The following is a 23,464-nucleotide window of genomic DNA, read 5'->3' on the forward strand; positions in this document are numbered from 1 at the left end:
CTGTCAGGGACCGTGCTGAGGAGGGCTGCACAGAGGAGGAATGGTAGGAGCCTCCCCCTGCTCCTGATCAGGATCCTGAATCTTCCCAGGAGCAGGAGGACAGTATAGATTTTGAACAGTGGTTTGCAGAGGGGCATAGTTCAGAAGGCAGAAGCTGAGAAGAAATGGGTGGGGAACAGCTAGGAGGAGGAGAACTGGGAGAGAGAGAAAGTTAACAGACTCACTGTTGTTAGAAAGCGTTCATCTACTCAGCCAAAGGTCAAGGTGAGGAGATAAGGTGGCAGCACAGAAAGCACAGTGGTTGTGAGACCAGGTGGGAAGACACGGTAGTGACATGTGTGGCTACGGAGGTAAGGGGTGGAACTCTTAATTGGAAGCACCGCCATTCCTCGGAAATGGATTCTTTGTTCTCTCGCTGTGATCATTAAAATTTCTAACTGGTAAGAAGACTCCTTTTCCTTTGTTCTACTTATCTACTCCCAAGATGGGAAGGAGGACAATTCCCTGAAGCCAGACAGCTGCTGAAATGATGGGACACACACACACACACACACACACACACACACACACCAAGAAGGACCATCTTCCCTTCAGATCAGCAGGTGCAAGGTGCATACAATGTGAATATAATTCTGCTGCAACAGGAACTATTTCATCAGATTTGGCCATTTGGTGCAATCTAGCTCATGTAAACAAGGTGGGAGATTTGGCAACCGAGTTCAGTGAAGTATAAATGGTAAAACATTAGAATTTGGGCTGCTCTTATTCAGTGGCGTTGCATGGGTTGTCAGCACCCGGGGCAAGGCAAGTAATTTGCGCCCCCCGCTGCACTGTCCCTCCCCCAGATAGTCCCTCGCTCTCTCTCCGCACTGCACCGCATGCCTGGCACACACACCCCTCCACAGTGGGCGGCGACCCGGCGGCTCGGATCAGATTTGCACAGCCAGCACTGCAGTGAGAGAGAGTGAGTGAGCCAGGCAGGGGCAGAGAGCTGCGAGTGTGAGCGCCCCCCCCCCCAGATGTTGCGCCCGGTGCGGCCGGCCCCCCCTGCACCCCCACGCTACGCCACTGCTCTTATTCAGAGACAACTTGCAGGGTCATAAAAGTGTCACTATCTCATCTGTGTGCATTAGGTCCATTGGCATGTGGTTGTACAGGGGGTGGGGAATAAAAAAGGAGTCAAAAGAAGCAATCCATAATCTTCCCATTCCCAAACATGAACCGATCCATTTCAGTCACAAAGTTGCATTACAAGTTGTTTTTATTTAGGTGGGAGGCAATCACATCTCTCTGTGTAGTAAAATCCCAAGTGTGTGGTCCATAGAAGTTTCACAGTGGCAAGAGGCAGTGAATTCCAAGTAGGCCATTGAGATGTGGCCAGGCGGTCGCCAGTTAACGCCTGCACAGATAAGGAGGACACAGAGAGACATATTTTATTCTAGAAAAATTTGACTCTAGAAAGTAAATTTGGCTCATATGAAACGTACAGTCATTCCCTGACCAGCTACAGAAATGCGAAGAGTGTCATTCAGCAAATCCCCAGCTGTTAAGAGCATATGGAAATCCTGCTTGGATCTGACAAACGATCCATCTAGTCTATCATCCTGTTCTCACAGTGGCCAACCAACTGCCTATGGCTAAACCACAAGCAGGACCTGAGCAGAGCAACATCGTCCCCTCTTGGTATTCAGAAGCTTACTGCCTCCGACCATGTAGGCAGAGCATAGCCACCATGACTAGTAGCCACGATACGGTAGCCATTGTTCAAGTAAGATGAGCGGAAGAGCACTAGATTCAGCCCACTGTTACAAACAGCCAACAGGTAATACGTTCCTGGTCCAAGTTGCATCTTCAGATGTCTAAAAACTCATGTGTTATATCATACCTTGGTATATGTCTGGCAAGGGATGACATGTACTGGAGATTTCCTAAGGATGCTTTTAGCCATTGGTTTGGTTCACAGTCTTTAGACCTTCGGGGAAATTGCTCCAGATATCTGCCATGGAGTTCCACTTGCAGAGCAGAGTATTGCGGGGGTGGGAGTGGGACTGATAATCTGCTATTTATTTCTTTTTTATAAAGTGACTAATAAATGGATTACTAAGGAAAATGATCTTTATTTAGTGCACTTTTATCAAGAGTACTATCACACTGGAGGTTCTTTAGCTTCTTAAACTTCTCTTCATTTCTCTTTCTCTATTTACTCTCTCTCTTCTCTTTCTTTATTTTTCAATTTCTCTCTTTTAATTCTCTTTCTTCCTTTTACTTTATCTCTTCCTCTTTGTTTGTTTGTTTGTTTGTTTGTTTGTTTCTGTCTCTCTCTCCTTTGCCCCTGGGTTAATGTTTTAATTTGGATTTTTTTAAAAAAAATATGAGAATAATCTTTGTATTTTTCTTTATAAACTGTATTATTATTGTTATTTTTAAAAAAGTACATCGCTTCATTTTTTACCATAAAAATCAATAATCATAATCATAGATACATATGTATATAACCTGCATTAAATCAGCAAGGGGTCTTGATTTGCTATTGTTTAAAGATAGTAAAGAGAAAACTATTTCCACCAAATTAGGCTCCTGAAATTAGGCTCCCCACTGAAGGGATCTTGACCCTGGCTCCTACGTTGGCAAAAATGTGCCTTGTTCTCTTTCAGCCAGAGATCTTTGCTCTCACCTGCAGCAGGCAATCTTTCTAGCACAATTCCCGATGCGCTTGTAGTCACCAGGACATCTGCGCCTCACACATTTTCCATGGGCTTCACGACACTGCTTGGCATTACCGATTCTAGAAAATCCTGCAGACACAAAGAGACACAAAATCAAGTTGGAGCAGAACTGAGCTCTTTGCAGTTTGAGGCTTCGGCATAAACAGACCAGCATTTCCTATTATTTTAGCATTGCCAAGTACGACATAGTCAATTTTATTTATTTAGCTTGTATGGTAAAACTGGGACGCAGGTGGTGCTGTGGGTTAAACCACAGAGCCTAGGACTTGCCGATCAGAAGGTTGGCGGTTCGAATCCCTGTGAAGGGGTGAGCTCCCGTTGCTTGGTCCCTGCTCCTGCCAACCAAGCAGTTCGAAAGCACGTCAAAGTTCAAGTAGATCAATAGGTACCGCTCCAGCGGGAAGGTAAACAGCATTTCCATGCGCTGCTCTGGTTCGCCAGAAGCGGCTTAGTCATGCTGGCCACATGACCCGGAAGCTGTACACCGGCTCCCTCGGCCAATAAAGCGAGATGAGCGCACCAACACCAGAGTCGGCCACAACTGGACCTAATGGTCAGGGGTCCCTTTACCCTTTACCTATGGTAAAAGTAGGGATGTTGGAGAAGTCTGGTGAAAACAGAAACAGAAGCAGAAATTGCCAATGTTCATTTATTCACCCCATTCTAGAATGGAAACCATTCCAACTTAGGGTTGCCATATTTCAAAGAGTGAAAATCTGGACACAAAAGTTGTTTTTGAGCTATTTTTAAGGAAATTTGCCAAAACAATAAACACTTCTGACATGGGTGGACAGACACCCAGGTTTCCCCAGATATTTTTACTGATTTTTGGAAAGTCCACACGGGCACCATTTCCGACGGACGAGTCCCGGATATGTCTGGGAAATCCCAGACATATGGCAGCCCTATTCCAACCAATATGATAGATAGATAGAATATCTATTTGCATCGGCCACTAGCCATAACAATAAAATAAAATGTACTGAAGATAGAGGTAAAAACCTAACAATAAAAAATACATTTTGGGGGTTTACATCAATATTCAAATAATAGATCTTATTCTCATTGCCCCTGCTTGCAGTTTTTGTTGTCACCTGATCATCTTGATCTGCTAAAAGAAAGGACACAGTAGCAATGGCTGAGTGACCTGGCTTGGACAATAATAGAGGGCTAATAACCTCACTCCTCAAATCCTTATAAAGAGTGCAAGCCAGAAGCACATGAACCACTGACTCAATACAGTGCTACCTCGGGTTAATTCGTTCCGGAGGTCCATTCTTAACCTGAAACTGTTCTTAGCCTGAAGCACCACTTTAGCTAATGGGGACCTCCTGCTGCTGCCGCACGATTTCTGTTCTTATCCTGAAGCAAAGTTCTTAACCTGAGGTACTATTTCTGGGTTAGCAGAGTCTGTAACCTGAAGCATCTGTAACCTGAAGAGTATGTAACCCGGGGTACCACTGTACTTCCATCTCCACAGGGACCTAACCATTTTTCCAGTGGAATTTTTTGAAATCGACCCTCAAGTGCAGCCGAAGGCAATATATTCAATCTTGCGAAAGTGAAAGCACATCTGTATTTTGGAATTGTTAAATTTTGCAAATAGGGTGCCAAAGTGTCAAATTGACTAGGTGGGAAATAATCATACCATGGACAAAATCTCCTTATTGTGGCCTTATTCCTTATTCTGTCACTCGATATCATATAGGCACTGTCTGATTAAATTATTTGCTTTACTGAAGCCCCGTGTTAGTAGCTGCTGTGGTGATAAACCAGAAAAGTAAAGCTTTTGGTTGACAATTTTAGTCCAAGCACTCTCATGCTTGTTATTTACTGTTGTTGTTGCTTTCAGTCTGTTCACATTAGGTAACGGATCACATCCCACCCATCCCATTTGCACTCAGATTCTTTGCATTGGAAAAAAATGGGGTAGAATAACACAATGGCAACATAATTTACCTAATTTATGTAATTATGGAAATTTTCTACAACAGACAGCAAGATGGTGTTGCTAGACTACAACTCCCATCAGCTGCAGACAGTTGTCCAATGGTCATGGCACATGGGAGGTGGAGTGCAGCAACATCTGGAGGACCACAGACTCCCTGCTAAATGACAGGAAAATGTAACAAGTGAAGCTTCCCCCACCATTTAATTTTCACACCAGGAAAAGCTTCCTCTACTAAATTTCTGCAAGCTAGACTCACTGCATATGTTTGCAAGGACTTGTCCAAGACTGAGCCATGGCTTAGCGGTCAAGGATTTGCCTTGCAAACAGAAGGTCCTGGGTTCTCCAGGTAGGGCTAGGAGAGACTCCTTCCAGAAATCCTGAAGAGCCACTACCACTCAGTGTAGACAATAATGAGCTAGATGGACCAATAGTCAGTAGAAGGCAGCTTCCTATGTTCCTAAGACAGGAGCTCCTTCCCATTCCACAATCAGAAGCTTCTGGGCTAACAACTAAATCTTACATCAACACTGGTAGCAAGATAGTGTTCCCAACTGCACCTCAGGCATCAGGATATACTAGGCACCAGCAGAGGAGAATGACTATGGGCCTCAGGAGGAACACCTGGGAGCTGCTGTTGATGCCTCCAGAATTTGTGAACATCCTCCTACAGTCTCATCTTCATCCTGTCCTCTACCAAAAGTTCTTACCTGCTTCTTGTCCACATGGGAGTAAGTCCCGTCAAATCACACTTGATTTTCACAGAGTTTATACAGAGACAAGGGTTGTTTAAAAAATATGGCATTACCTGGAACCACCAGCAGCATCATGCAGAGAAGCCCAAAAACAAGGTGAAGGAGCCTCATGGCTGAAGGTTCAACTGCAATCTACCACCACTGGCAACCTGAGATGGAGAGGGGATGTAATGCGGATATTTAAAGGCTTCTAGAGATGGTGACATACCAGGTTGTTGCAAAAAGGGGAAATCCAGACTTGGTTTTGCAAGTTCTTCATGTCAACAACCTGAGGCCATTTCACAGACCCAGCATTTCACCATGTTAGGGGCATCTCCAATGAACTACTGGTTCGCATTAGAGGACTACAAGGTGGAGATCTCCCTTAGCATTCCCATCTTGATATTTTACAATGCATCTTGATATTTTACAACCCATCTTGATCATTTTTAAAAGAGATGTAGGGAATGTCATCAGACTAAGTGTTCTGTAGAAGTTTAACCAGTCCCAAAGACTTCCAACAAAGTCTCAGCACTACAAAAATGTAGAGATGGCCACCAACTTGGATGGCTTCAGAAGAGGATTAAACAAATAATAGTAATAATAATAATAATAATAATAACAACTTATTATTTCTACCCTGCCCATGTGGCTGGGCCTCCCCAGCCACTCTGGGCAGCTTCCAACAAAATATTAAAATACAGTAATGCATCAAACATTAAAAGTTTCCCTAAACAGGGCTGCCTTCAGATGTCTTCTAGAAATCTGGCAGTTGTTGTTCTCTTTTACATCTGGTGGGAGGGCATTCCACAGGGCGGGTGCCACTACTTAGAAGGCCCTCTGCCTGGTTCCCTGTAACCTGGCTTCTCACAGTGAGGGAACCACCAGAAGGCCCTCGGGGCTGGACCTCAGTGTCTGAGCAGAATGATGGGGGTGGAGACGGTCCTTCAGGTGTACTGGACCAAGGCCATTTAGGGCTTTAAAGGTCAGCACCAATGTACTGGGAGCCAATGTAGGTCTTTCAAATGATGGAGGATAATGTCTACTGACCCTAAGGACTATGTGCTCCCTCCATTTTCAGATACAGTTTGCCTCTGAATACCTATTGCTGGGAATTGCAAGTGGAATGAGTGCCGTTGCTCTCAGGTTGCAGGCTTCCCATGGGCATTCAGTTGGTCATTGTGAGAACAAGATCCTGGTCTAGATGGGGCTTTGGCAGGGCTCTTCTTGTGTTCTTATTTTGTTCATAAAATTCCTAACCACCATCGCCGCCACCCCCACCCGCATTCGCCATAAGGTGCTTGGGTTCTTAATGGAATCAGTAAAAACAGAACAGCAAAGGTCACAGCAAAGGGACCTAACAGGAAACCAGCTGAAAGATGGGGTTATCTCAAAACTTTTTTGCCCTTTTTTATTATGCAACTTCTCACTCAATGACCTCCAGGAATGCCCTCAACCTCTGTTTCTATGGCCCAGAGCTACTGCTGGGGATTTTCAATGCAACTTCCAAAGAACTGGTATGCACCAACTGGCTAGAGTAAAACTGTGTTGTGCAACAACATCTGCAGCCTGTTGGAACAGGATGCTGGACTAGATGGGCTAATGGCTCTTCTTATGCTCCTACAGTCTTTGCAAAAGAGTCTGGCAGGCACCTACTGTTGTCATCAAACATGTCTCGGCCCAGATTATTTATTGGACTCCAAAAGCCCAACAAATTACCTTCTAGACAGCCTATTGGTTCATCTTTTTTAGGAATAATGAATCAGATCAGTCATATCGCACTGTCCTAGTGCTAAGCTAACCCATATAATGTTGTTGTTGTTGTTTAGTCGTTTAGTCATGTCCGACTCTTTATGACCCCATGGACCAGAGCACGTCAGGCACTCCTGTCTTCCACTGCTTCCCGCAGTTTGTAGCTTTGAAACACTGTCCAACCATCTCATCCTCTGTCGTCCCCTTCTCCTTGTGCCCTCCATCTTTCCCAACATCAGGGTCTTTTCCAGGGAGTCTTCTCTTCTCATGAGGTGGCCAAAGTATTGGAGCCTCAGCTTCAGGATCTGTCCTTCCAGTGAGCACTCAGGGCTGATTTCCTTCAGAATGGAGAGGTTTGATCTTCTTAACCCATATAATAGTATCTCTAAATTAATTAGAGGAACAATATAAGGTAGGACTTTTAAAATAGCAAAGCCCACCCCCTCTGTCATGTTTTCACTAGACCTGCCAAAGCTATGTTTGCCATACAACACATTTAGTCAGAAGGAATTCCCATTGTATTAAATGTGGCCTCAAACCTTTGACCTTCTGTTCTCTAGTTAGGGGATTACCCCACACACCCCCACACATTCACCTGTAATCTAGGAGGTTTTGGTTCCTTCTCAAAAGTTTCATTACCTCATCATCATGCAGGGCACCATTTAAAAAAGATTGTATTGTGTGACTTGATATTCCTGTTCTTCTTCTTTTTTTTACAGGATACTGAGTCCTGGTAAATCCCCAAGGGGTAGGAAGAAAAATAACTAGCCATAGATAGCTCCAGGGCATGGTGTATGTGGTATGTGCATGTCACCGAGAGCCTCTGCTATGATGGAAGAAGATAAGCATACAATGGAGGTCTTGTTCCCTGATGAAGAGAGCAAGAAAGCCAGTAGCCCTTTGGACAGAGCTGTGAGCAATTCAAGTTAGAATTGCTGTAGAGTTTATCCCCACCATTCTGGCACAATCCATTAAGAATTTGACCTCCTTTTCATCCATGTATTTAAAATAGATTAGGGCCCATCTGCACCCCATCAAAACAATTTATGCAACAATAAAACAGCAATAAAAAACTACACTTAAACAACAGCAATAATAATTTTATTAATTATACCCCACCCATCTGTCTGGGTTTCCCCAGCCACTCTGGGGCCTTATTGTTGTTGTTTAGTTGTTTATGACTGACTCTTTGTGACTCCATGGACCAGAGCACGCCAGGCACTCCTGTCTTCCACTGCCTCCCGCAGTTTGGTCAAACTCATGCTGGCAGCTTCGAGAGCACTGTCCAGCCATCTCGTCCTCTGCCGTCCCCTTCTCCTTGTGCCCTCCATCTTTCCCAACATCAGGGTCTTTCCCAGGGAGTCTTCTCTTCTCATGAGGTGGCCAAAGTATTGGAGCCTCAGCTTCACGATCTGTCCTTCCAGTGAGCACTCAGGGCTGATTTCCTTCAGAATGGAGAGGTTTGATCTTCTTGCAGTCCATGGGACTCTCCAGAGTCTCCTCCAGCACCAGAATTCAAAAGCACCAATTCTTCAGCGATCAGCCTTCTTTATGGTCCAGCTCTCACTTCCATACATCACTACTGGGAAAACTAAAACAGGCAGTGGGTGGCTAGGGATGCTCACTGTGTAGGCGGCTAGCAGTGCCCCCCAACGCTTGCCACAAGGGCGGTGAGCAGCTAGGTATGCTTGTCATGTGGGTGGCTAGCACTACCCTCGCAGGCTGGCTAGCTCTGCCCCCGCACTGCTCCGGGTGCCTGAGCAGGTACCTCTGCCTCTTATCTCAGATAGTGGCACTTTCTCATGTTCTCTCAAATGCACGATTCCACAATTTCTTTCTTTTTCTTTTTCTTTCCAGATTATCAAAAGAAATGAAAATAATCCACACTTAACGACCCAAAATTCTCATAATGATCTAAACTCTTTTCAAGACTCTTTTCAAAAGATGTAGGGAAATTAACAAACAGCTAAATCCATTCCTCAGCTTGGATCTTATAATTTAAAGGGAGGAGTTTTATCTCAGTTTTATGGGGATTGGAGAAAGCTTTGAAACCTCAGGTAGGTGCAAAGGAAAATAGGTTAGAATAAAGAAAAAAAATAAAAATATTATTCAAGAGCCAGCACAATATATTTGCATTAAAGTTAAAGAAAATCACTATAAACGGCTCTATCAATGGTATATGACTCCATACACAGTAGGATTTATAGTATGTACGATGGAAAACTATAGACATTTGAATATTAAGGGTGTATATGAAACACATTTGCTTAGAGTGAGAGATAGCAGTGGTAACCTGTTGGAACAGGTTAAAACTTAAAAAAAAAACTAGGCATTCACTTCCAATATGACTCCTCCTGGGATAACCATTGTAAACTCTCACTTAATGGAGTGGATACTTTTGCTCGGCCATTACTTGTTTCTTCTTCAACAGAGAGAATCAAAACATCCCAGCTGCACTAAAGGTAAAGGTACCCCTGCCTGTACGGGCCAGTCTTGCCAGACTCTAGGGTTGTGCACTCATCTTACTCTATAGGCCGGGAGCCAGTGCTGTCTGCAGACACTTCCGGGTCACATGGCCAGCGTGACAAGCTGCATCTGGTGAGCCAGCGCAGCACACGGAACGCAGTTTACCTTCCCGCTAGTAAGCGGTCCCTATTTATCTACTTGCACCCGGGGGTGCTTTCGAACTGCTAGGTTGGGAGGCGCTGGGACCGAATGACGGAGGCGCACCCCGCCGCAGGGATTCGAACCGCCGACCTTTCAATCGGCAAGTCCTAGGCGCTGAGGTTTTACCCACAGCACCACCCGCGTCCCAGGCATCCCATTATAGACTGGTGCAATCAGAACCTGTGGCTTAACCTTTGAGTCGCTGCTTATGCTCCCACTATTAGAAGCATTCCAGACATTCAAGCACAGAATAATAGAGATTTTATTCCAAACCCTTAGCAGCACAGCCAATAAAACCTGTTCCCCATGGGGGTTGGGAATTCCATCCTCATTTGGCCAGGATGCTCCATATTTACATCTCCTTTATTATCCCCATCTATACAGAGCTCTTTCCCTAGCAAGATTTAATGTTTTGCCGTCTGCAGTCTTGCAAGGTAGGTTCTTGAGAATCCCATATTCTAAATGGCACTGCCTTCGTGGCACAAAGCAGGTCCAATCCATCACACACATTATCACACACATTATATATTTTTGCATAAAATGGGCAATGAAATAAAAGTATTTGCCCCCCTTATTGAAGGAGGGGGTCTATGGCACCAACTCTCTCAGGTTGACTGAAGGTAAAGGTAAAGATACCCCTACCTTTAGTTGCAGGCGACTTTGGGGTTGCGAGCTCATCTTGCTCCATAGGCCGGCGTTTGTCTGCAGACAGCTTCTGGATCATGTGTTCAGTATGACTAAGTTGCTTCTGGCAAACCAGAGCAGCACACGGAAATGCCGTTTACCTTCCCGGCGGAGTGGTACCTATTTATCTACTTGCACTGGCATGCTTTCGAACTGCTGGGACTGAGCAATGGAGCTGGGACTAAGCAACGGAAGCTCACCCCGTTGCAGGGATTTGAACTGCTGACCTTCCGATCAGAAAGCCCTAGGCTCTGTGGTTCAAGACCACAGCGCCACCCGCGTCTGTTGACTAATTGTAGGAATGATGTTGTGGAGAATGTATAAAGATTTTTGAGTGACGCCATGAAATTGCGTTACCATATGTCCTAAGAGCCACTTTTGTATCTCACGATGTCTGGACAGTTTTATTCTAAACTGCCTCCTTCTATGTTTTGTTATCTGTGCTGGGATCCAATCTATGTATATGATGGTACTCTTACGATGCCAACAAAGGAGATTGATTGATTCACTAAGTGAGTGAGAGATGGGAGACAAGGAAGAAAAAAACAGATATTTATTTTGATATTATAGGAATATGGTGACTGTTAATATTCTGTATATTATGGGTGCTTAAAAAGTTTATAATTAGCTATTTGGTGTGATAACTGTATATTGTGTTTTGAAATTTAATAAAGTTCAATACGTTAGTAATAATGTTAGTCTCTTGAGAGTCCCATGGACAGCAAGAAGATCAAACCTCTCCATTCTTAAGGAAATCAGCCCTGAGTGCTCACTGGAAGGACAGATCCTGAAGCTGAGGCTCCAATACTTTGACCACTTCATGAGAAGAGAAGACTCCCTGGAAAAGACCCTGATGTTGGGAAAGATGGAGGGCACAAGGAGAAGGGGACGACAAAGGGCGAGATGGTTGAACAGTGTTCTCGAAGCTACTAGCATGAGTTTGGCCAAACTGCGGGAGGCAGTGGAAGACAGAAGTGCCTGGCGTGCTGTGGTCAATGGGGTCACAAAGAGTCAGACATGACTAAACAACTAAACAACAACAACAATAATGAGAAAAAGGAGGTGGTGAAGAGGAGGTGGAGAATAATAACGAATCATCTCCAGGATGGAGCTTTGTCAAAAGGACAAAATAACACAAACAACCCAGAACTTCTCAACTAAGCACACTTTATAGGGAAGGGCCATAACTCAGTGGCAGAACATATTCTTTGCTTGCAGAAGGTCTATGGCACCTTCACTTGGGATTGTGAGAGAAAATGGCCAGAAAGCCTGGAGAGTCTGACCTAAATGCTGACAAGGCAGACAAGGCTAAGTTGGATGTACCAATGATCTGACTCTGTATCTGTTCCCATGAAACATTTATTCATAGCCAGCATAATTTTGAAGGCATGAAACTGGGCTTTTTATTTCCATTATTTTAATGGTACGCAGCAAGGTGCCTTTTCATAGCAGAGCATCTTTTGCCTGTGGTCCGAAGGACAGTATTCTTCATCGCAGAAGCCTCCTATACTTTCACATTTAGCTTCACCTTCCTTTTTGTTATATTGTCCTGCACAAAAGAAGAACAATTGTGAAGGTAATAAATATAGCGTATTTTTCGCTCTCTAAGATGCACTTTTCCCCCTCCAAAAATTAAGGGGAAATGTGTGTGCGTCTTATGGAGTGAATTCAGGCTTCGGGCAGCTATCCCTGAAGCCAGGAGAGCAAGAGGGGTCGGTGCACACCGATCCCTCTTGCTCTCCTGGCTTCGCTTCACTGGAGAAGCGCTGCGCAGCTTTCCCTCTCTGCACAGTGCCCCTTCAGCAAAGCGGAAGGAGAAATGGAAGGGGCTCCGTTTCTCCTGTCACTTCGCGAAAGGGGCACTGCGCAGAGAGGGAGAGAATTTTTTTTTCTTTTTCTCCCCCTTTAAAACTAGGTGTGTCTTATGGTTGGGTGCGTCCTGTAGAATGAAATATACGGTACATGATTGTATGACCTCGGCTATATCTCTCCCCACCAAAGGAAACACTATTAGCAATGGATTTCAAAAGGGGTGGGGAAAACAATTCTTATCTGTTGAAATTGTCCAACATTATATAATGCCAGCCGCCCAGAGTAGCTGGGGAAACCCTGCAAATGGATGGGGTATAAATAATAAAAATATTGTTAACATTATTATTATTATTGGTGAACAATGGTAGAAAGCAGAGAGATTTCTGACTGCCTTCCTGGAGTTCAGTGATGAGGGAGGTATTCCTTTAATGCAGGGGTGGGGAAAGTTCAGACCCAAGAGCCCTGTACAGCCCACCTGGCCTCTCTGTCTGGTCTTTGGGACTCTATACACATCCTTGCCAACCCTGCTGAAATATACATACTCAGAGTCGAGAGTGGATTTCATGCTCTTTATTCAGCTCATAGTGGTGAGGAGGAATGGAAGTTCCCCCAGAATGTCTGCTTTATATACATTATTTACACAATGGGCCCCACGTGATTGGCTAATTCTGGGATTCTCTTGTAGGCCAATCAGGTTGTGGATTCAGTTCCACCTGGAGCTGGATTGGGTGGTTTCTGTGGACCAATCAGACCGCTGCATTCTGAATCCTATGGTTCTAGGACCAATCAGACTGCTGCATTTGGGATCCTATTCAACTCAGTACATAACACCTGCCTTGGGCACTTTTGTGTGGCTGGAATGTGTTCATAAATTTGTATGATGGAGGACATGGCGGAGGGGTGTCTGGTGCACACAGACCACAGCCCTCAGAACATCCTCAGACTCCTCTTGCAGCAGAGGACAGGGCTTAAAACCGCTTATCCTCCCTGCTCTTAGACCTCAGAACCCTTTTTCAACATAGGATTTAGGATAGCCTCCTTCTTCTCCCTCCCTCCTACAAACACATTAACTATTCCCAACCGCTTCCATAGAGATGTCTTTCTGCTTCTCTGTTTCCTCTGTCCTCCATCCACCTTTCTCCTCCTTTGTCTGAGGCTTGAAAAGCAGAAACAACCATTCCCGAGGCTACACCTCTGTTCTTCCAAACAGATGGTTTGGGATGGGAAGGAAACATAGCCAGCATCCCCTCCATCAAACTCAATATCCTGTCCATTAATAATTTGTCAGGCTGCAGGGGGGCAAAGCCACAGACACAAGCTCCATTTTTTATATATATAAAGTTGCTCAAACCTCCAGATGTCAGTAGACTTTCACTTGTAACTCACTAGGTAACTGGATACAGTTAAGATTGCAAGCCGTTAGAATGTAACCGTCCATCCAGTCAAAGTTAACTGCTGCAATTCTCCTTTGCTATAAGCAGAATCTGAGTCCAATTCACAAGAAAGTTCCCTTTGCAGAGCCTGTCGGCAAAGATCGGAAGCTGACTTCCTGTTTTGCTTCCGTTCTGCCAAATTGTAATTTTAGAGTCTAGTTCTAAGTTTAAAATGTTTTATTGGCTTTTACCTCTAATTAGGAAGATCTGCTGCTTCTGGTGATGGATCGTAGCTTCGGCAGCAGGCTGCATTGTTGCCGAAAGTGATCTCAAGCCTCTTCCCCTTCCCTCCCATGCGCACAGCAGCAGCCGGGAGGCGATCGGGGGGGGAGATTTCTCACTCTGCTGGACTCCTCAGGTCCCCACTCTCCTGTGGGGGTTTTTTGGGGGTGTGCTGAGCTCTAGCGCTGCCCTCCAAGCCTCTCTGCCAGCTCTGTGTCGCAGACGACACTCAGCACACCGCCATTGTCCTGCGCAGCAGACCGGAAGTCCCAATGTCTTTGTTTTTGTTTTTTAATTTCAATGCATGTCTTACCTGCAGAAAACAGAAGCATCTCAGAAAACAAAAGGGCAACCACGAAAAGCCAGCGCAAACGCATTGCTGAAGTTTTACTCAGATCTCAAGTTGAGCCGTAAGAGCAGACTACTGAGGCAGAATATGCTGGTGATTGTTCTGTGCCTCCTGGACCGCTTAATAGCCACCTATTTGTAGGGTTTTGTGATATACTGACATGTAAGCTCTGTGCATTGGTAATCCGGATGTGATGCGCATGATGACAGGAACTATTCATTAAGGATACAAAAGAGGAACATAAAGTGAAATTTATGACATTAACCGTGAAATATTTTAAGAGTTCAAGGATTCAATGGCATCTATTGTTTTAACAGTTGCTGTTTCCTGCTTTCAGTATTGTGGTCCATGGTTGTTGCTCCTCAAGGAAACGCGGAGTACCGAAGCAAGGAAATACTGAACAGTGTGCATTAAATTAAGGAAGTTTTTTGGATTCGGTGCATTGTAAATTTGATTTTATAACCCTTTGGTTGACAGCTGAGTGGAACACTAAGAGCACTATTTCTATTCTGCTGGCGGCCACCCAGAGTGGCTGGGGAACTAGAACCAGATGAGCAAGATATACATGATAGAATTATTATTATTATCTGAGAAAACTGTTGTGATTGTTGTTGTTGTTTAGTCATTTAGTCGTGTCCGACTCTTCGTGACCCCATGGACCAGAGCACACCAGGCACTCCTGTCTTCCACTGCCTCCCGCAGTTTGGTCAAACTCATGCTGGTAGCTTCCAGAACACTGTCCCACCATCTCGTCCTCTATCGTCCCCTTCTCCTTGTGCCCTCCATCTTTCCCAACATTAGGGTCTTTTCCAGGGAGTCTTCTCTTCTCATGAGGTGGCCAAAGTATTGGAGTCTCAGCTTCAGGATCTGTCCTTCCAGTGAGCACTCAGGGCTGATTTCACAAAACCAAATGCCTTGAATGCAAAAGTGCTCAGTTTGCATAGGAGACTGTAGGAAAGATGTTGTTTTGGTGCTCTGAGAGCATCCACAATATGGTTGAATGCAACTGGGGGAGATTTCATAACAAGAAGAAACTACATTGCATTTAGTCAAACCATTATTTCCTTGCTTTGGTACACTCTGTCTCCTTGAGGGCTACTAGGCATGGACTGCAATGCCTGAAGCAGAAAATAACATATAGGTAGAAACTTTTTAAACAATAGATGCTATTGAACCCCAGAACCCTGAATAAATATAATGGAGAATGCCATGGACTTTACTGTCTGCTCCTTGAACATTATGGCTTCCCAATGAATAAAATACAGAATATATGGCGATTAACTCTTTGTTTGTCTCCTTGATTAAGTTTATGTCATCACGAGCAGTACATTTGAATCATCCATTCATAGGGCTTAGATGTCAGTACGTTACAAAACCTCGTCAATAGATCAGCATTCAGCCTTCCATAAGACACAGAGCATTAATCAAAGTATTCTGCCTCAGTAGTGAACTTCTGCACCCAGGGCATGTGGGCCTGTATATGACAGCAGCCTCCCTAATTATTCCACTCAGTTGCCAAGCAAAGGGTCTGAAATGGAATTTACAGCGCACAGAATGCTGAATATTAATGCACTGATCAGCAGTTCCTTGATTTGGTACTGTATACTGTGTCTCCTTGAGCAGTAGTAGACAGGGACCACATCACCGATATAATTTTGTTAAAATATTTATTAAATTTATGTACTACCATTTTATCTGAAGATAGTAGGGTGGTTCACAACATTAAAATACAAATGAAAACACAAAATGCATCATAAAACAAAAGCAAAACAAACCAATGACAAATAACAAACAGAAACTAGAAACGTTATTGAATCCAGAACTCTGCATGAATAACGTCATGAATTTTACTCTTGTTTCTTGAAAATTCCCAACAGAAATGCTGAGAGGTGGTTTCTGTCATGGCTAAAGTCTTTGAGGTCAGATACTGGAAAAAGCTGGAAGATTCTAGAAGGTTCATTTCTTTCGGAAATATTGCTTTGACTATCTCAAGGTCACGCTAATAAATTTGTGCAGTCAGCAAGCTGGTCATTTTTTTTCTCCCTTTCTCTTACTTTCGTTTGTACCTTGCATGTCTGAAGTTCTTTTTCTCTGAAGATTTTTTTGTAACAAAGTATTTGCATTTAGTAAAAGTTTCTCTCTTACTGATGAACGTCTGACTGTGTATTTTATTTACTACACAATGCAGTTCATCAGTTTCAGTTCCTCCCTCGTTACACACGCCATGGCCTTCTCTTGCAGTGTTGGGAACAAGGATCTGTGCCACAAGACATGCATGACTCCAGGATTGTGATCCTCTACAAGAACAAAGGTGACTGCTGGACTGTAACAACTACTGTGGGATCTCTCTGCTGAGTACTCTGGGGAAAACCTTCATCCGTGTAGTTCTCAACAGATTACAGTCACTTGCTAAAAGGTAGTTGGACGAGGGTAGCACTGCGGTTTGAACCATTGAGCCTTGGGATGCCAATCAGAAGGTGAGAGGTTCAAATGACCCATAATGGAGTGAGCTCCCGTTGCTCTGTCCCAGCTCCTGCCAACCTAGGAGTTCGAAAGCACACCAGTGCAAGTAGATAAATAGGTACCGCTCTGGCGGGAAGGTGTTTCTGTGTGCTCTGGCTTCCATCACGGTGTCCGTTGGAGCAGTAGCAGTTTAGTCCTGCTGGCCACATGACCCGGAAAGCTGTCTGTTGACTGTTAACAGAGAAATCTGAGGGCTCCCTTGGACAAAAAACAAGGGCACCAACCAAGAATGCCAGAGCAAAACAGCAGCCCTGATCTTTATTGAAGACTGTTGCAACAGGACTCCCACCTGCCGCAAGGTGGAAGCCCTGAACCAAAGAGAACCCAAACTTTTATTAGCTGCTAATCCCCATGTTACACCCCCCCCCCAACTACATCACTGATACATCATGGTTACATCATGAAAGGGGAGTCTGGTGGAAGTAATCTGAGCATCCTGGATCCTGCCCCCTGATTCCCCTTGCCCTCCACCAAACACCCATCAAGTGTAACAAAAGAGATATTTACATTTCCCTGTTTCCCAGCCAAGTTAATCACACCCTTTTGTGAGAGCCAGTGTGGTGTAGTGGTTAAGAGCAGTAGACTCGTAATCTGGTGAACCGGGTTCGATTCCCCGCTCCTCCACATGCAGCTGCTGGGTGACCTTGGGCTAGTCACACTTCTCTGAAGTCTCTCAGCCCCACTCACCTCACTGAGTGTTTGTTGTGGGGGAGGAAAGGAAAGGAGAATGTTAGCCGCTTTGAGACTCCTTCGGGCAGTGATAAAGCGGGATATCAAATCCAAACTCTTCTTCTTTTGTCTTCATCTGGGTTTGTTATTTCTGGAATGGCTATCTGTCTGGCACTCAGGTATCAGGATGCCAGGAATTATCACTCAGGCAGAGGGGCTGTTGAGTAGCTGAGCTCACTTGTCTATATGAATTTCTTCCCAGTTTTCCCAGTGAGCCAGTACATAGATACATTTGTCAGCGAATTCTTACATTTGGTATTGTGCAGCAGAGGCCCTTTGAATAGATAGGAAGAAACTACGATGAAGTGTTTTGTGGGGACAAATCACAAAAGCCACAAAAGTGATTGTGCTGATTTTGGTAGTGGGCTGCATGTGCATGATATCTGCTGGAGGAGCAACCCCCCCCCCAACCTATACATAAATTCCTGCAACAGGACAAACACTGGTTCCCTCGGCCTGAAAACAAGATGTGTGCTGCCGCAATCCCATAATCGTCTTTGACTGGGCTTAACCTTTAGCTTTATTTTACAGTCCCTTGCTGAAAGGGTCTATCCCAAGTCACAATGCAGTTTTGGAGCTCAGAGGTCAACAGCCGACATAATTTTCTCACTGCGTTCGCTGTGGGAGAAATGTTGAGAACAAGGACGCCCTGGGTACACTGTCTTCATAGACCTGACAGAGGTCTTTGACCTTGTCAGCTGACTCACTTCACAGCTCAACAAGATAGGATGCCCACCTAATTACAGTCATACCTCTTGTTACGTTAGCTTCAGGTTACATCTTTTCAGGTTGCGTCCCGCGGTGACCCATAAGTACCGGAAAGGGTTACTTCCAGGTTTAACCGCTCGCGCATGCACAGATGCGCAAAATGACGTCACGCGCATGCACAGAAGCGGTGAATCACAACCCGCCCATGCACAGACATGCAGACGTGGCTTGCGTTCCTTTCAGGTTGCGAACGGGGCTCCGGGACGGATCCCGTTCGCAACCAGAGGTACCACTGTATATGAATACGGGAAATGTTAATGTTATGGGTACTTAAAAAGTGTATAAAGAAGGGACATGGAAAAGAGTTAAGAGCCTCAGACAGAAGATCACCAGGTTGATGGACTATATGGAACTGATAGAAAGGATTGACAGAATCCGAGACCAGGGAGAAGAGACGGTGGAAGAAGATTGGAAAAAAGTTTATAAAAATTTATTTAGAGAAATATTGTAAAATTAATGAGTGTTAGAAAAATGTTGGAATGAAATTATATGGCTTTAGTAGAAACATTATAAGGAGTTAAGTATAAATAAGCTTTTAGGGTTTTAATGGCAAGATAAGGTTAAAATGAATTAAGACAATTAAATGACAGAAAACAGTGAAAGATGGAAAGGATTTGCTGAAATGATTAATAACTAGAATATAAAAAAGGGAGGTGTGAGGAGGTCGATGAAATAAGTTAATGAAAGATAAAGATATGGAAATATTGGATGTGTTTTTAACGGTTTTTGCTTTTGCTTTTGTTTTGATGTTTTGTGTTTCTTGTTTTTTTATGCATTGTTATGTATTGATTTGTATTGTTTATTTTTTCTCTTTTTCTTACTTTTTTCTGTAATATTTAAACTTTTAATAAGTATTATTATTTTTTAAAAAAGTGTATATAGTTAGTTATTTGGTGTGATTCTTGGGTAATTTTTAAAAATTTAATATTGTTAAATACTAATTATTAAAAAAGAGAGTGAGGAAGTAGAGGAAAGGGATGTAGAGAAGAATGACAATGGAGACAAGGCTGAGCTGGAGGGGCCAATGGTCTAACTCAGTATATATTCCCATGACACATTCATTCACAGCCAGCACAATTAGGAAGACATTAAAGTGGACTTTTTATTTCCATTCCATCCTGACTTGCTCTTAAGAGGGTATGCAGCAAGGTACATTGTCGTAGCATAACTTTAATTCCGTGTGACCTGAAGGACAGAATTCTCCAGCGCAATGACCTCCTTCCTTGATACAAGCTTCTTTACCTTTAATTATATAATCCTTTCCTATACAAAAGAAGAAGAATTGCATGAGAGGTGAAGGAAATAAATATAAATCGCTGTATGACTTCAGCCATATGTTTGGGGGCACTCTCATTTTGACTCAAGAAAATCACCATTTTATAGTTCAAATCAGGGGAAATAAATACAGTAAATGGGCAAAAGTACAAAGATTCACAAAATGTTTAGGGGTATGTGTACCCCTGCATCCCCCCAGGAAAAAAACACTGCTCTTAGCAATGGATTTCATAAGAGGGGCATAGCTGTCAACTTTTCCCTTTTCTTGTGAGGAATCCTATTCGGAATAAGGGAATTTCTCTTAAAAAACGGGAAATGTTGACAGCTATGAAGAGGTGATGGGGGGAATATTAATAAGGGATTCCAACGTATAGTTAGCAGAGTAACAACTTAAACACATTGCAGGATTCCCAATAAATAGACCAGAGGCAATTCTATTTCATCCAGCAGAGCTTTACTGCTACTGAAAGCAAATGAGCATAATGGTCACAAATCTAATAAATTCAGGATTGGCACCATCCATAAGAAATCCAGTTGCAGGAGAGAGACTTAACTTAAACTTATAATAAGTCTAAACTATGTACAGAACACCACACCAGAAGGAAAAGAGATAGAAAGAGTGAAACCCAGGCTCCTTTTGGCCTTACTTTTATAGCCAGTTCAAACCAGCTGTACTCAGCTTCTCTGAAGGAATAACCCAAACATCATGAACCTTCTGCTTGTTTCTTTCACACAGAGAAGCTTCCAGAGGTTTCCAGAACCCTCTTGAATTAAGTAGAATAGGAAAGATCTCTACATATCAGATCAATACTTAGAATCATAGAATCATAGAATTCTATGATTGAATTAAGTAGAATAGGAAAGATCTCTACATATCAGATCAATACTTCCTGCACTAAGAAATGCAAACTGACAGTATAGTCCACTGAGCCTCTCTGTCAGGTCCTCGGGATTCTTCCCTATACGCCTCATTGGCTGTTCTTGCTCATAAGCTTATGGGCCTGGATGGAGGACATGGGATTGCGTGAGTAGAAAGCAACCTATGGGGCACAGTGATTACAACGCTCAGAGCATTCTCAGATTCCCCTTGCAGCAGAGGACAGGGCTTAGAGCTGCTCATTGTCCCAACCTTTAGACCTAAGGACCCCTGTTCATCATAGGGCAGAATTTAGGACAGTGTCCATTCTTACCCTCTTCCCTAGAGATATCTTTCTGCTCCTCTCTTTCCTTTGCCCTCCATTCACCCCCCTCCTCTTTCTCTGTGGCTTGTAAACAAAGCCAGCATCTCCTTCATCTCCATCACACTCAATACCCTTTCCGTTCATAATTTGTCAGGCCGCAGGGGGGCAAAGTCATAGAACATAACATGGGCATGATGGCACTGCATGACTTCCAGCCCCATTTCATTCTTCTGTCATTTCTGTCTGGATGTTTTTAATTTCAATGCATGTCTTACCTGCAGAAGACAGAAGCATCTCAGAAAACAGAAGGGCAACCATGAACAGCCAGCGCAAACTCATTGTTGAAACTTGACTTGGATCTCAAGTTGAGCAGCAAGAGCAGACTACTGAAGCAAAATACTCTGATGATAGTTCTGTGCCTCCTGGAAGTTCGAATGTCCACCTATTTGTAGGTTTTTGTGATATACTGACAGATAAGCTCTGTGCATGAGTGATCTGGTTGCGATGCACGTGATGACAGGAACTATTCATCAAGGAAAGAAAGGAGGAAAATAAAGTTAAGTTCTTGATATCAACCATGAAATTTATTCAGAGTTCAAGGTTTTAGTGGCATGGATTACTTTAAACGTTGCAGTCAATATAAAATTTGCAGCTTTCGGTATTGTGGTTCATGGCAGATGCAAATTTATTTATTTTTTAATATAATTTTTATTACATTTTCTGTATTACAATTTCAGATCAACATTTTACATACTTAAAATATCAATGATTTCCCTTCTTCTCTTTCCATGGTTCATTTTGCATATCTTACATCCCTGCATATTTTACAAAAACTTTACCAATTGGTTTTCCATTATTACATCCATCAAAGATTATTTACACTGTTGAATTTATCTTAATGCTGCCAGCGATTTCAGCTGTACACAGTTATTTTCCATATACTCAATAAACGTTTTCCAATCTTATTTAAACGTATACTCTCCTTGTTCTCTTATTCTATATGTTAAGTCTGCAAGTTGTGCATATTCTGTCAACTTAAGTTGCCAATCTTCTTTGGTTGGGACCTTGTTCATTTTTGGGTTAACAAAACACGGGGCGCAGTTGTTACATACATAAATAACCTTTGGCAGATGCAAATTTAGAGGAGCACAACTGGTTTGTCCACACTGGGCGCCAAGCTGAGAAGGCACCATAAGGGGGGTTGCAACAATGACTTAGAGGTGAGAGGCAGGTGGGAGCTGAATTTTGTTGTCGCACACGAGACCACTGAAATATGAAAGCCCAAAGCCTGTCACTGCCATGGCAGTTTCTCCTCAAGGAGCCACGGAATAACAAAGCAAGGAAATGCTGAACAGTGTGCATTAACATAATGAAGTCTTCAGGATTCGGTGCTTTGTAAATTGGGTTTTATGACCCTTTGGATTACAACTGAATGGAATGCTTTGACTAAAACAGGGAAGGCTGTTGTGAAACAGGCCCCCATGCCTAGGATGCTCAGGCTAGGAGAAAAATCTGTCTGTCTTCCACAGGTCTGGGTGTACTACCAACCAATTTAAGCCATATTCATTATACATTTGAGAGCAACCAACTTCTGTATGCCCCCAGAGTACCAAAAGTTCATCTTTCCTGCAGATAGCTATTCACCTGTCCCGGGCTCCTAGTATACGAGGACTCAGACCATTCTTATCATCGAGCCCTCACTGGGGATAATGTACAAATTTCCTTCTCTGCCCCTGCCCCTTGATATGATGATGGTGGTGATGATGATGATGATACTTGCACCCCTCCCAACTGACTGGGCTGCCCCAGTCACTCTGGGTGGCTTCCAAGAGAATATAAAATACACACAATACATCAGAGATTACGGTAAAAGCTTCCTGATACAGGGCTGCCTCATAAGAAATCGCCTGCCTTCCACTGGGTTGTAATCCAATAAAAGTTCCCTGACTGTTCCTGTTGCATCTCCAGCACTGAGGGAATGCTTCATTTCACTGAGGCAAAGATCTACATTGGCTCCCAGTATGTTTCCAAGCACAATTCAAAGTGTTGGTGCTGACCTTTAAAGCCCTAAATGGTCTTGATCCAGTATACCTGAAGGAGCGTCTCCACCCCCATAGTTCTGCCCAGACACTGAGGTCCAGCGCCAAGGGCTTTCTGGTGGTTCCCTCGCTGCATGAAGCCAAGTTACAGGGAACCAGGCAGAGGGCCTTCTCAGTAGTGGCAGCAACCCTGTGGAACTCCCTCCCACCAGATGTCAAAGAGAACAACAACTACCAGAGTTTTAGAAGACATCTGAAGGCAGCCCTGTTTAGGGAAGCTTTTAATGTTTAACAGACCACTGTATTTTAATACTTTGTTGGAAGCCACCCAGAATGGCTGGGAAAACCCAGCCAGATGGGCGGGGTATAAATTTATTATTATTATTATTATTATTATTATTATTATTATTATTATTATTCTAACAAAGAGGTCTGTATTGCTACTGCCAAGGCCACTTTCTCACCCTCTTTATATAAGTGGTTTTCCTGTGTTTTTTTAGGATCCCTGGTGTTGTTATAATATCTTTCATAATCCGGCTGCCTGGGGGATGCAAGGAATGTATACAATTGTTTGGAGTGAGGGGGAAGTGTTCTTGGCAGCCTCGGGAACTGTTGCCAAGGA

At 43.6% G+C, this 23,464-nt stretch overlaps 2 long non-coding RNA genes across 2 annotated transcripts; both read right to left on the minus strand.

Annotated features, from left to right (window-relative positions):
- Positions 1-1,271: 1,271 nt before the first annotated feature.
- LOC310674048 lies at positions 1,272-5,570 on the minus strand. Its single transcript, XR_014509356.1, has 3 exons — positions 5,483-5,570; positions 2,675-2,795; positions 1,272-1,399 (listed from the first exon to the last, which is right to left on the minus strand). It is a non-coding gene; the product is annotated as an uncharacterized lncRNA (long non-coding RNA).
- Positions 5,571-19,431: 13,861 nt separating this feature from the next.
- Positions 19,432-23,439, minus strand: LOC310674430. Its single transcript, XR_014509591.1, has 3 exons — positions 23,307-23,439; positions 21,079-21,326; positions 19,432-19,610 (listed from the first exon to the last, which is right to left on the minus strand). It is a non-coding gene; the product is annotated as an uncharacterized lncRNA (long non-coding RNA).
- Positions 23,440-23,464: the final 25 nt, after the last annotated feature.

Source organism: Podarcis tiliguerta, assembly GCF_965153285.1.
Source record: "Podarcis tiliguerta genome assembly, chromosome: 3".
NCBI classification, from domain to species: Eukaryota; Metazoa; Chordata; class Lepidosauria; order Squamata; family Lacertidae; genus Podarcis; species Podarcis tiliguerta.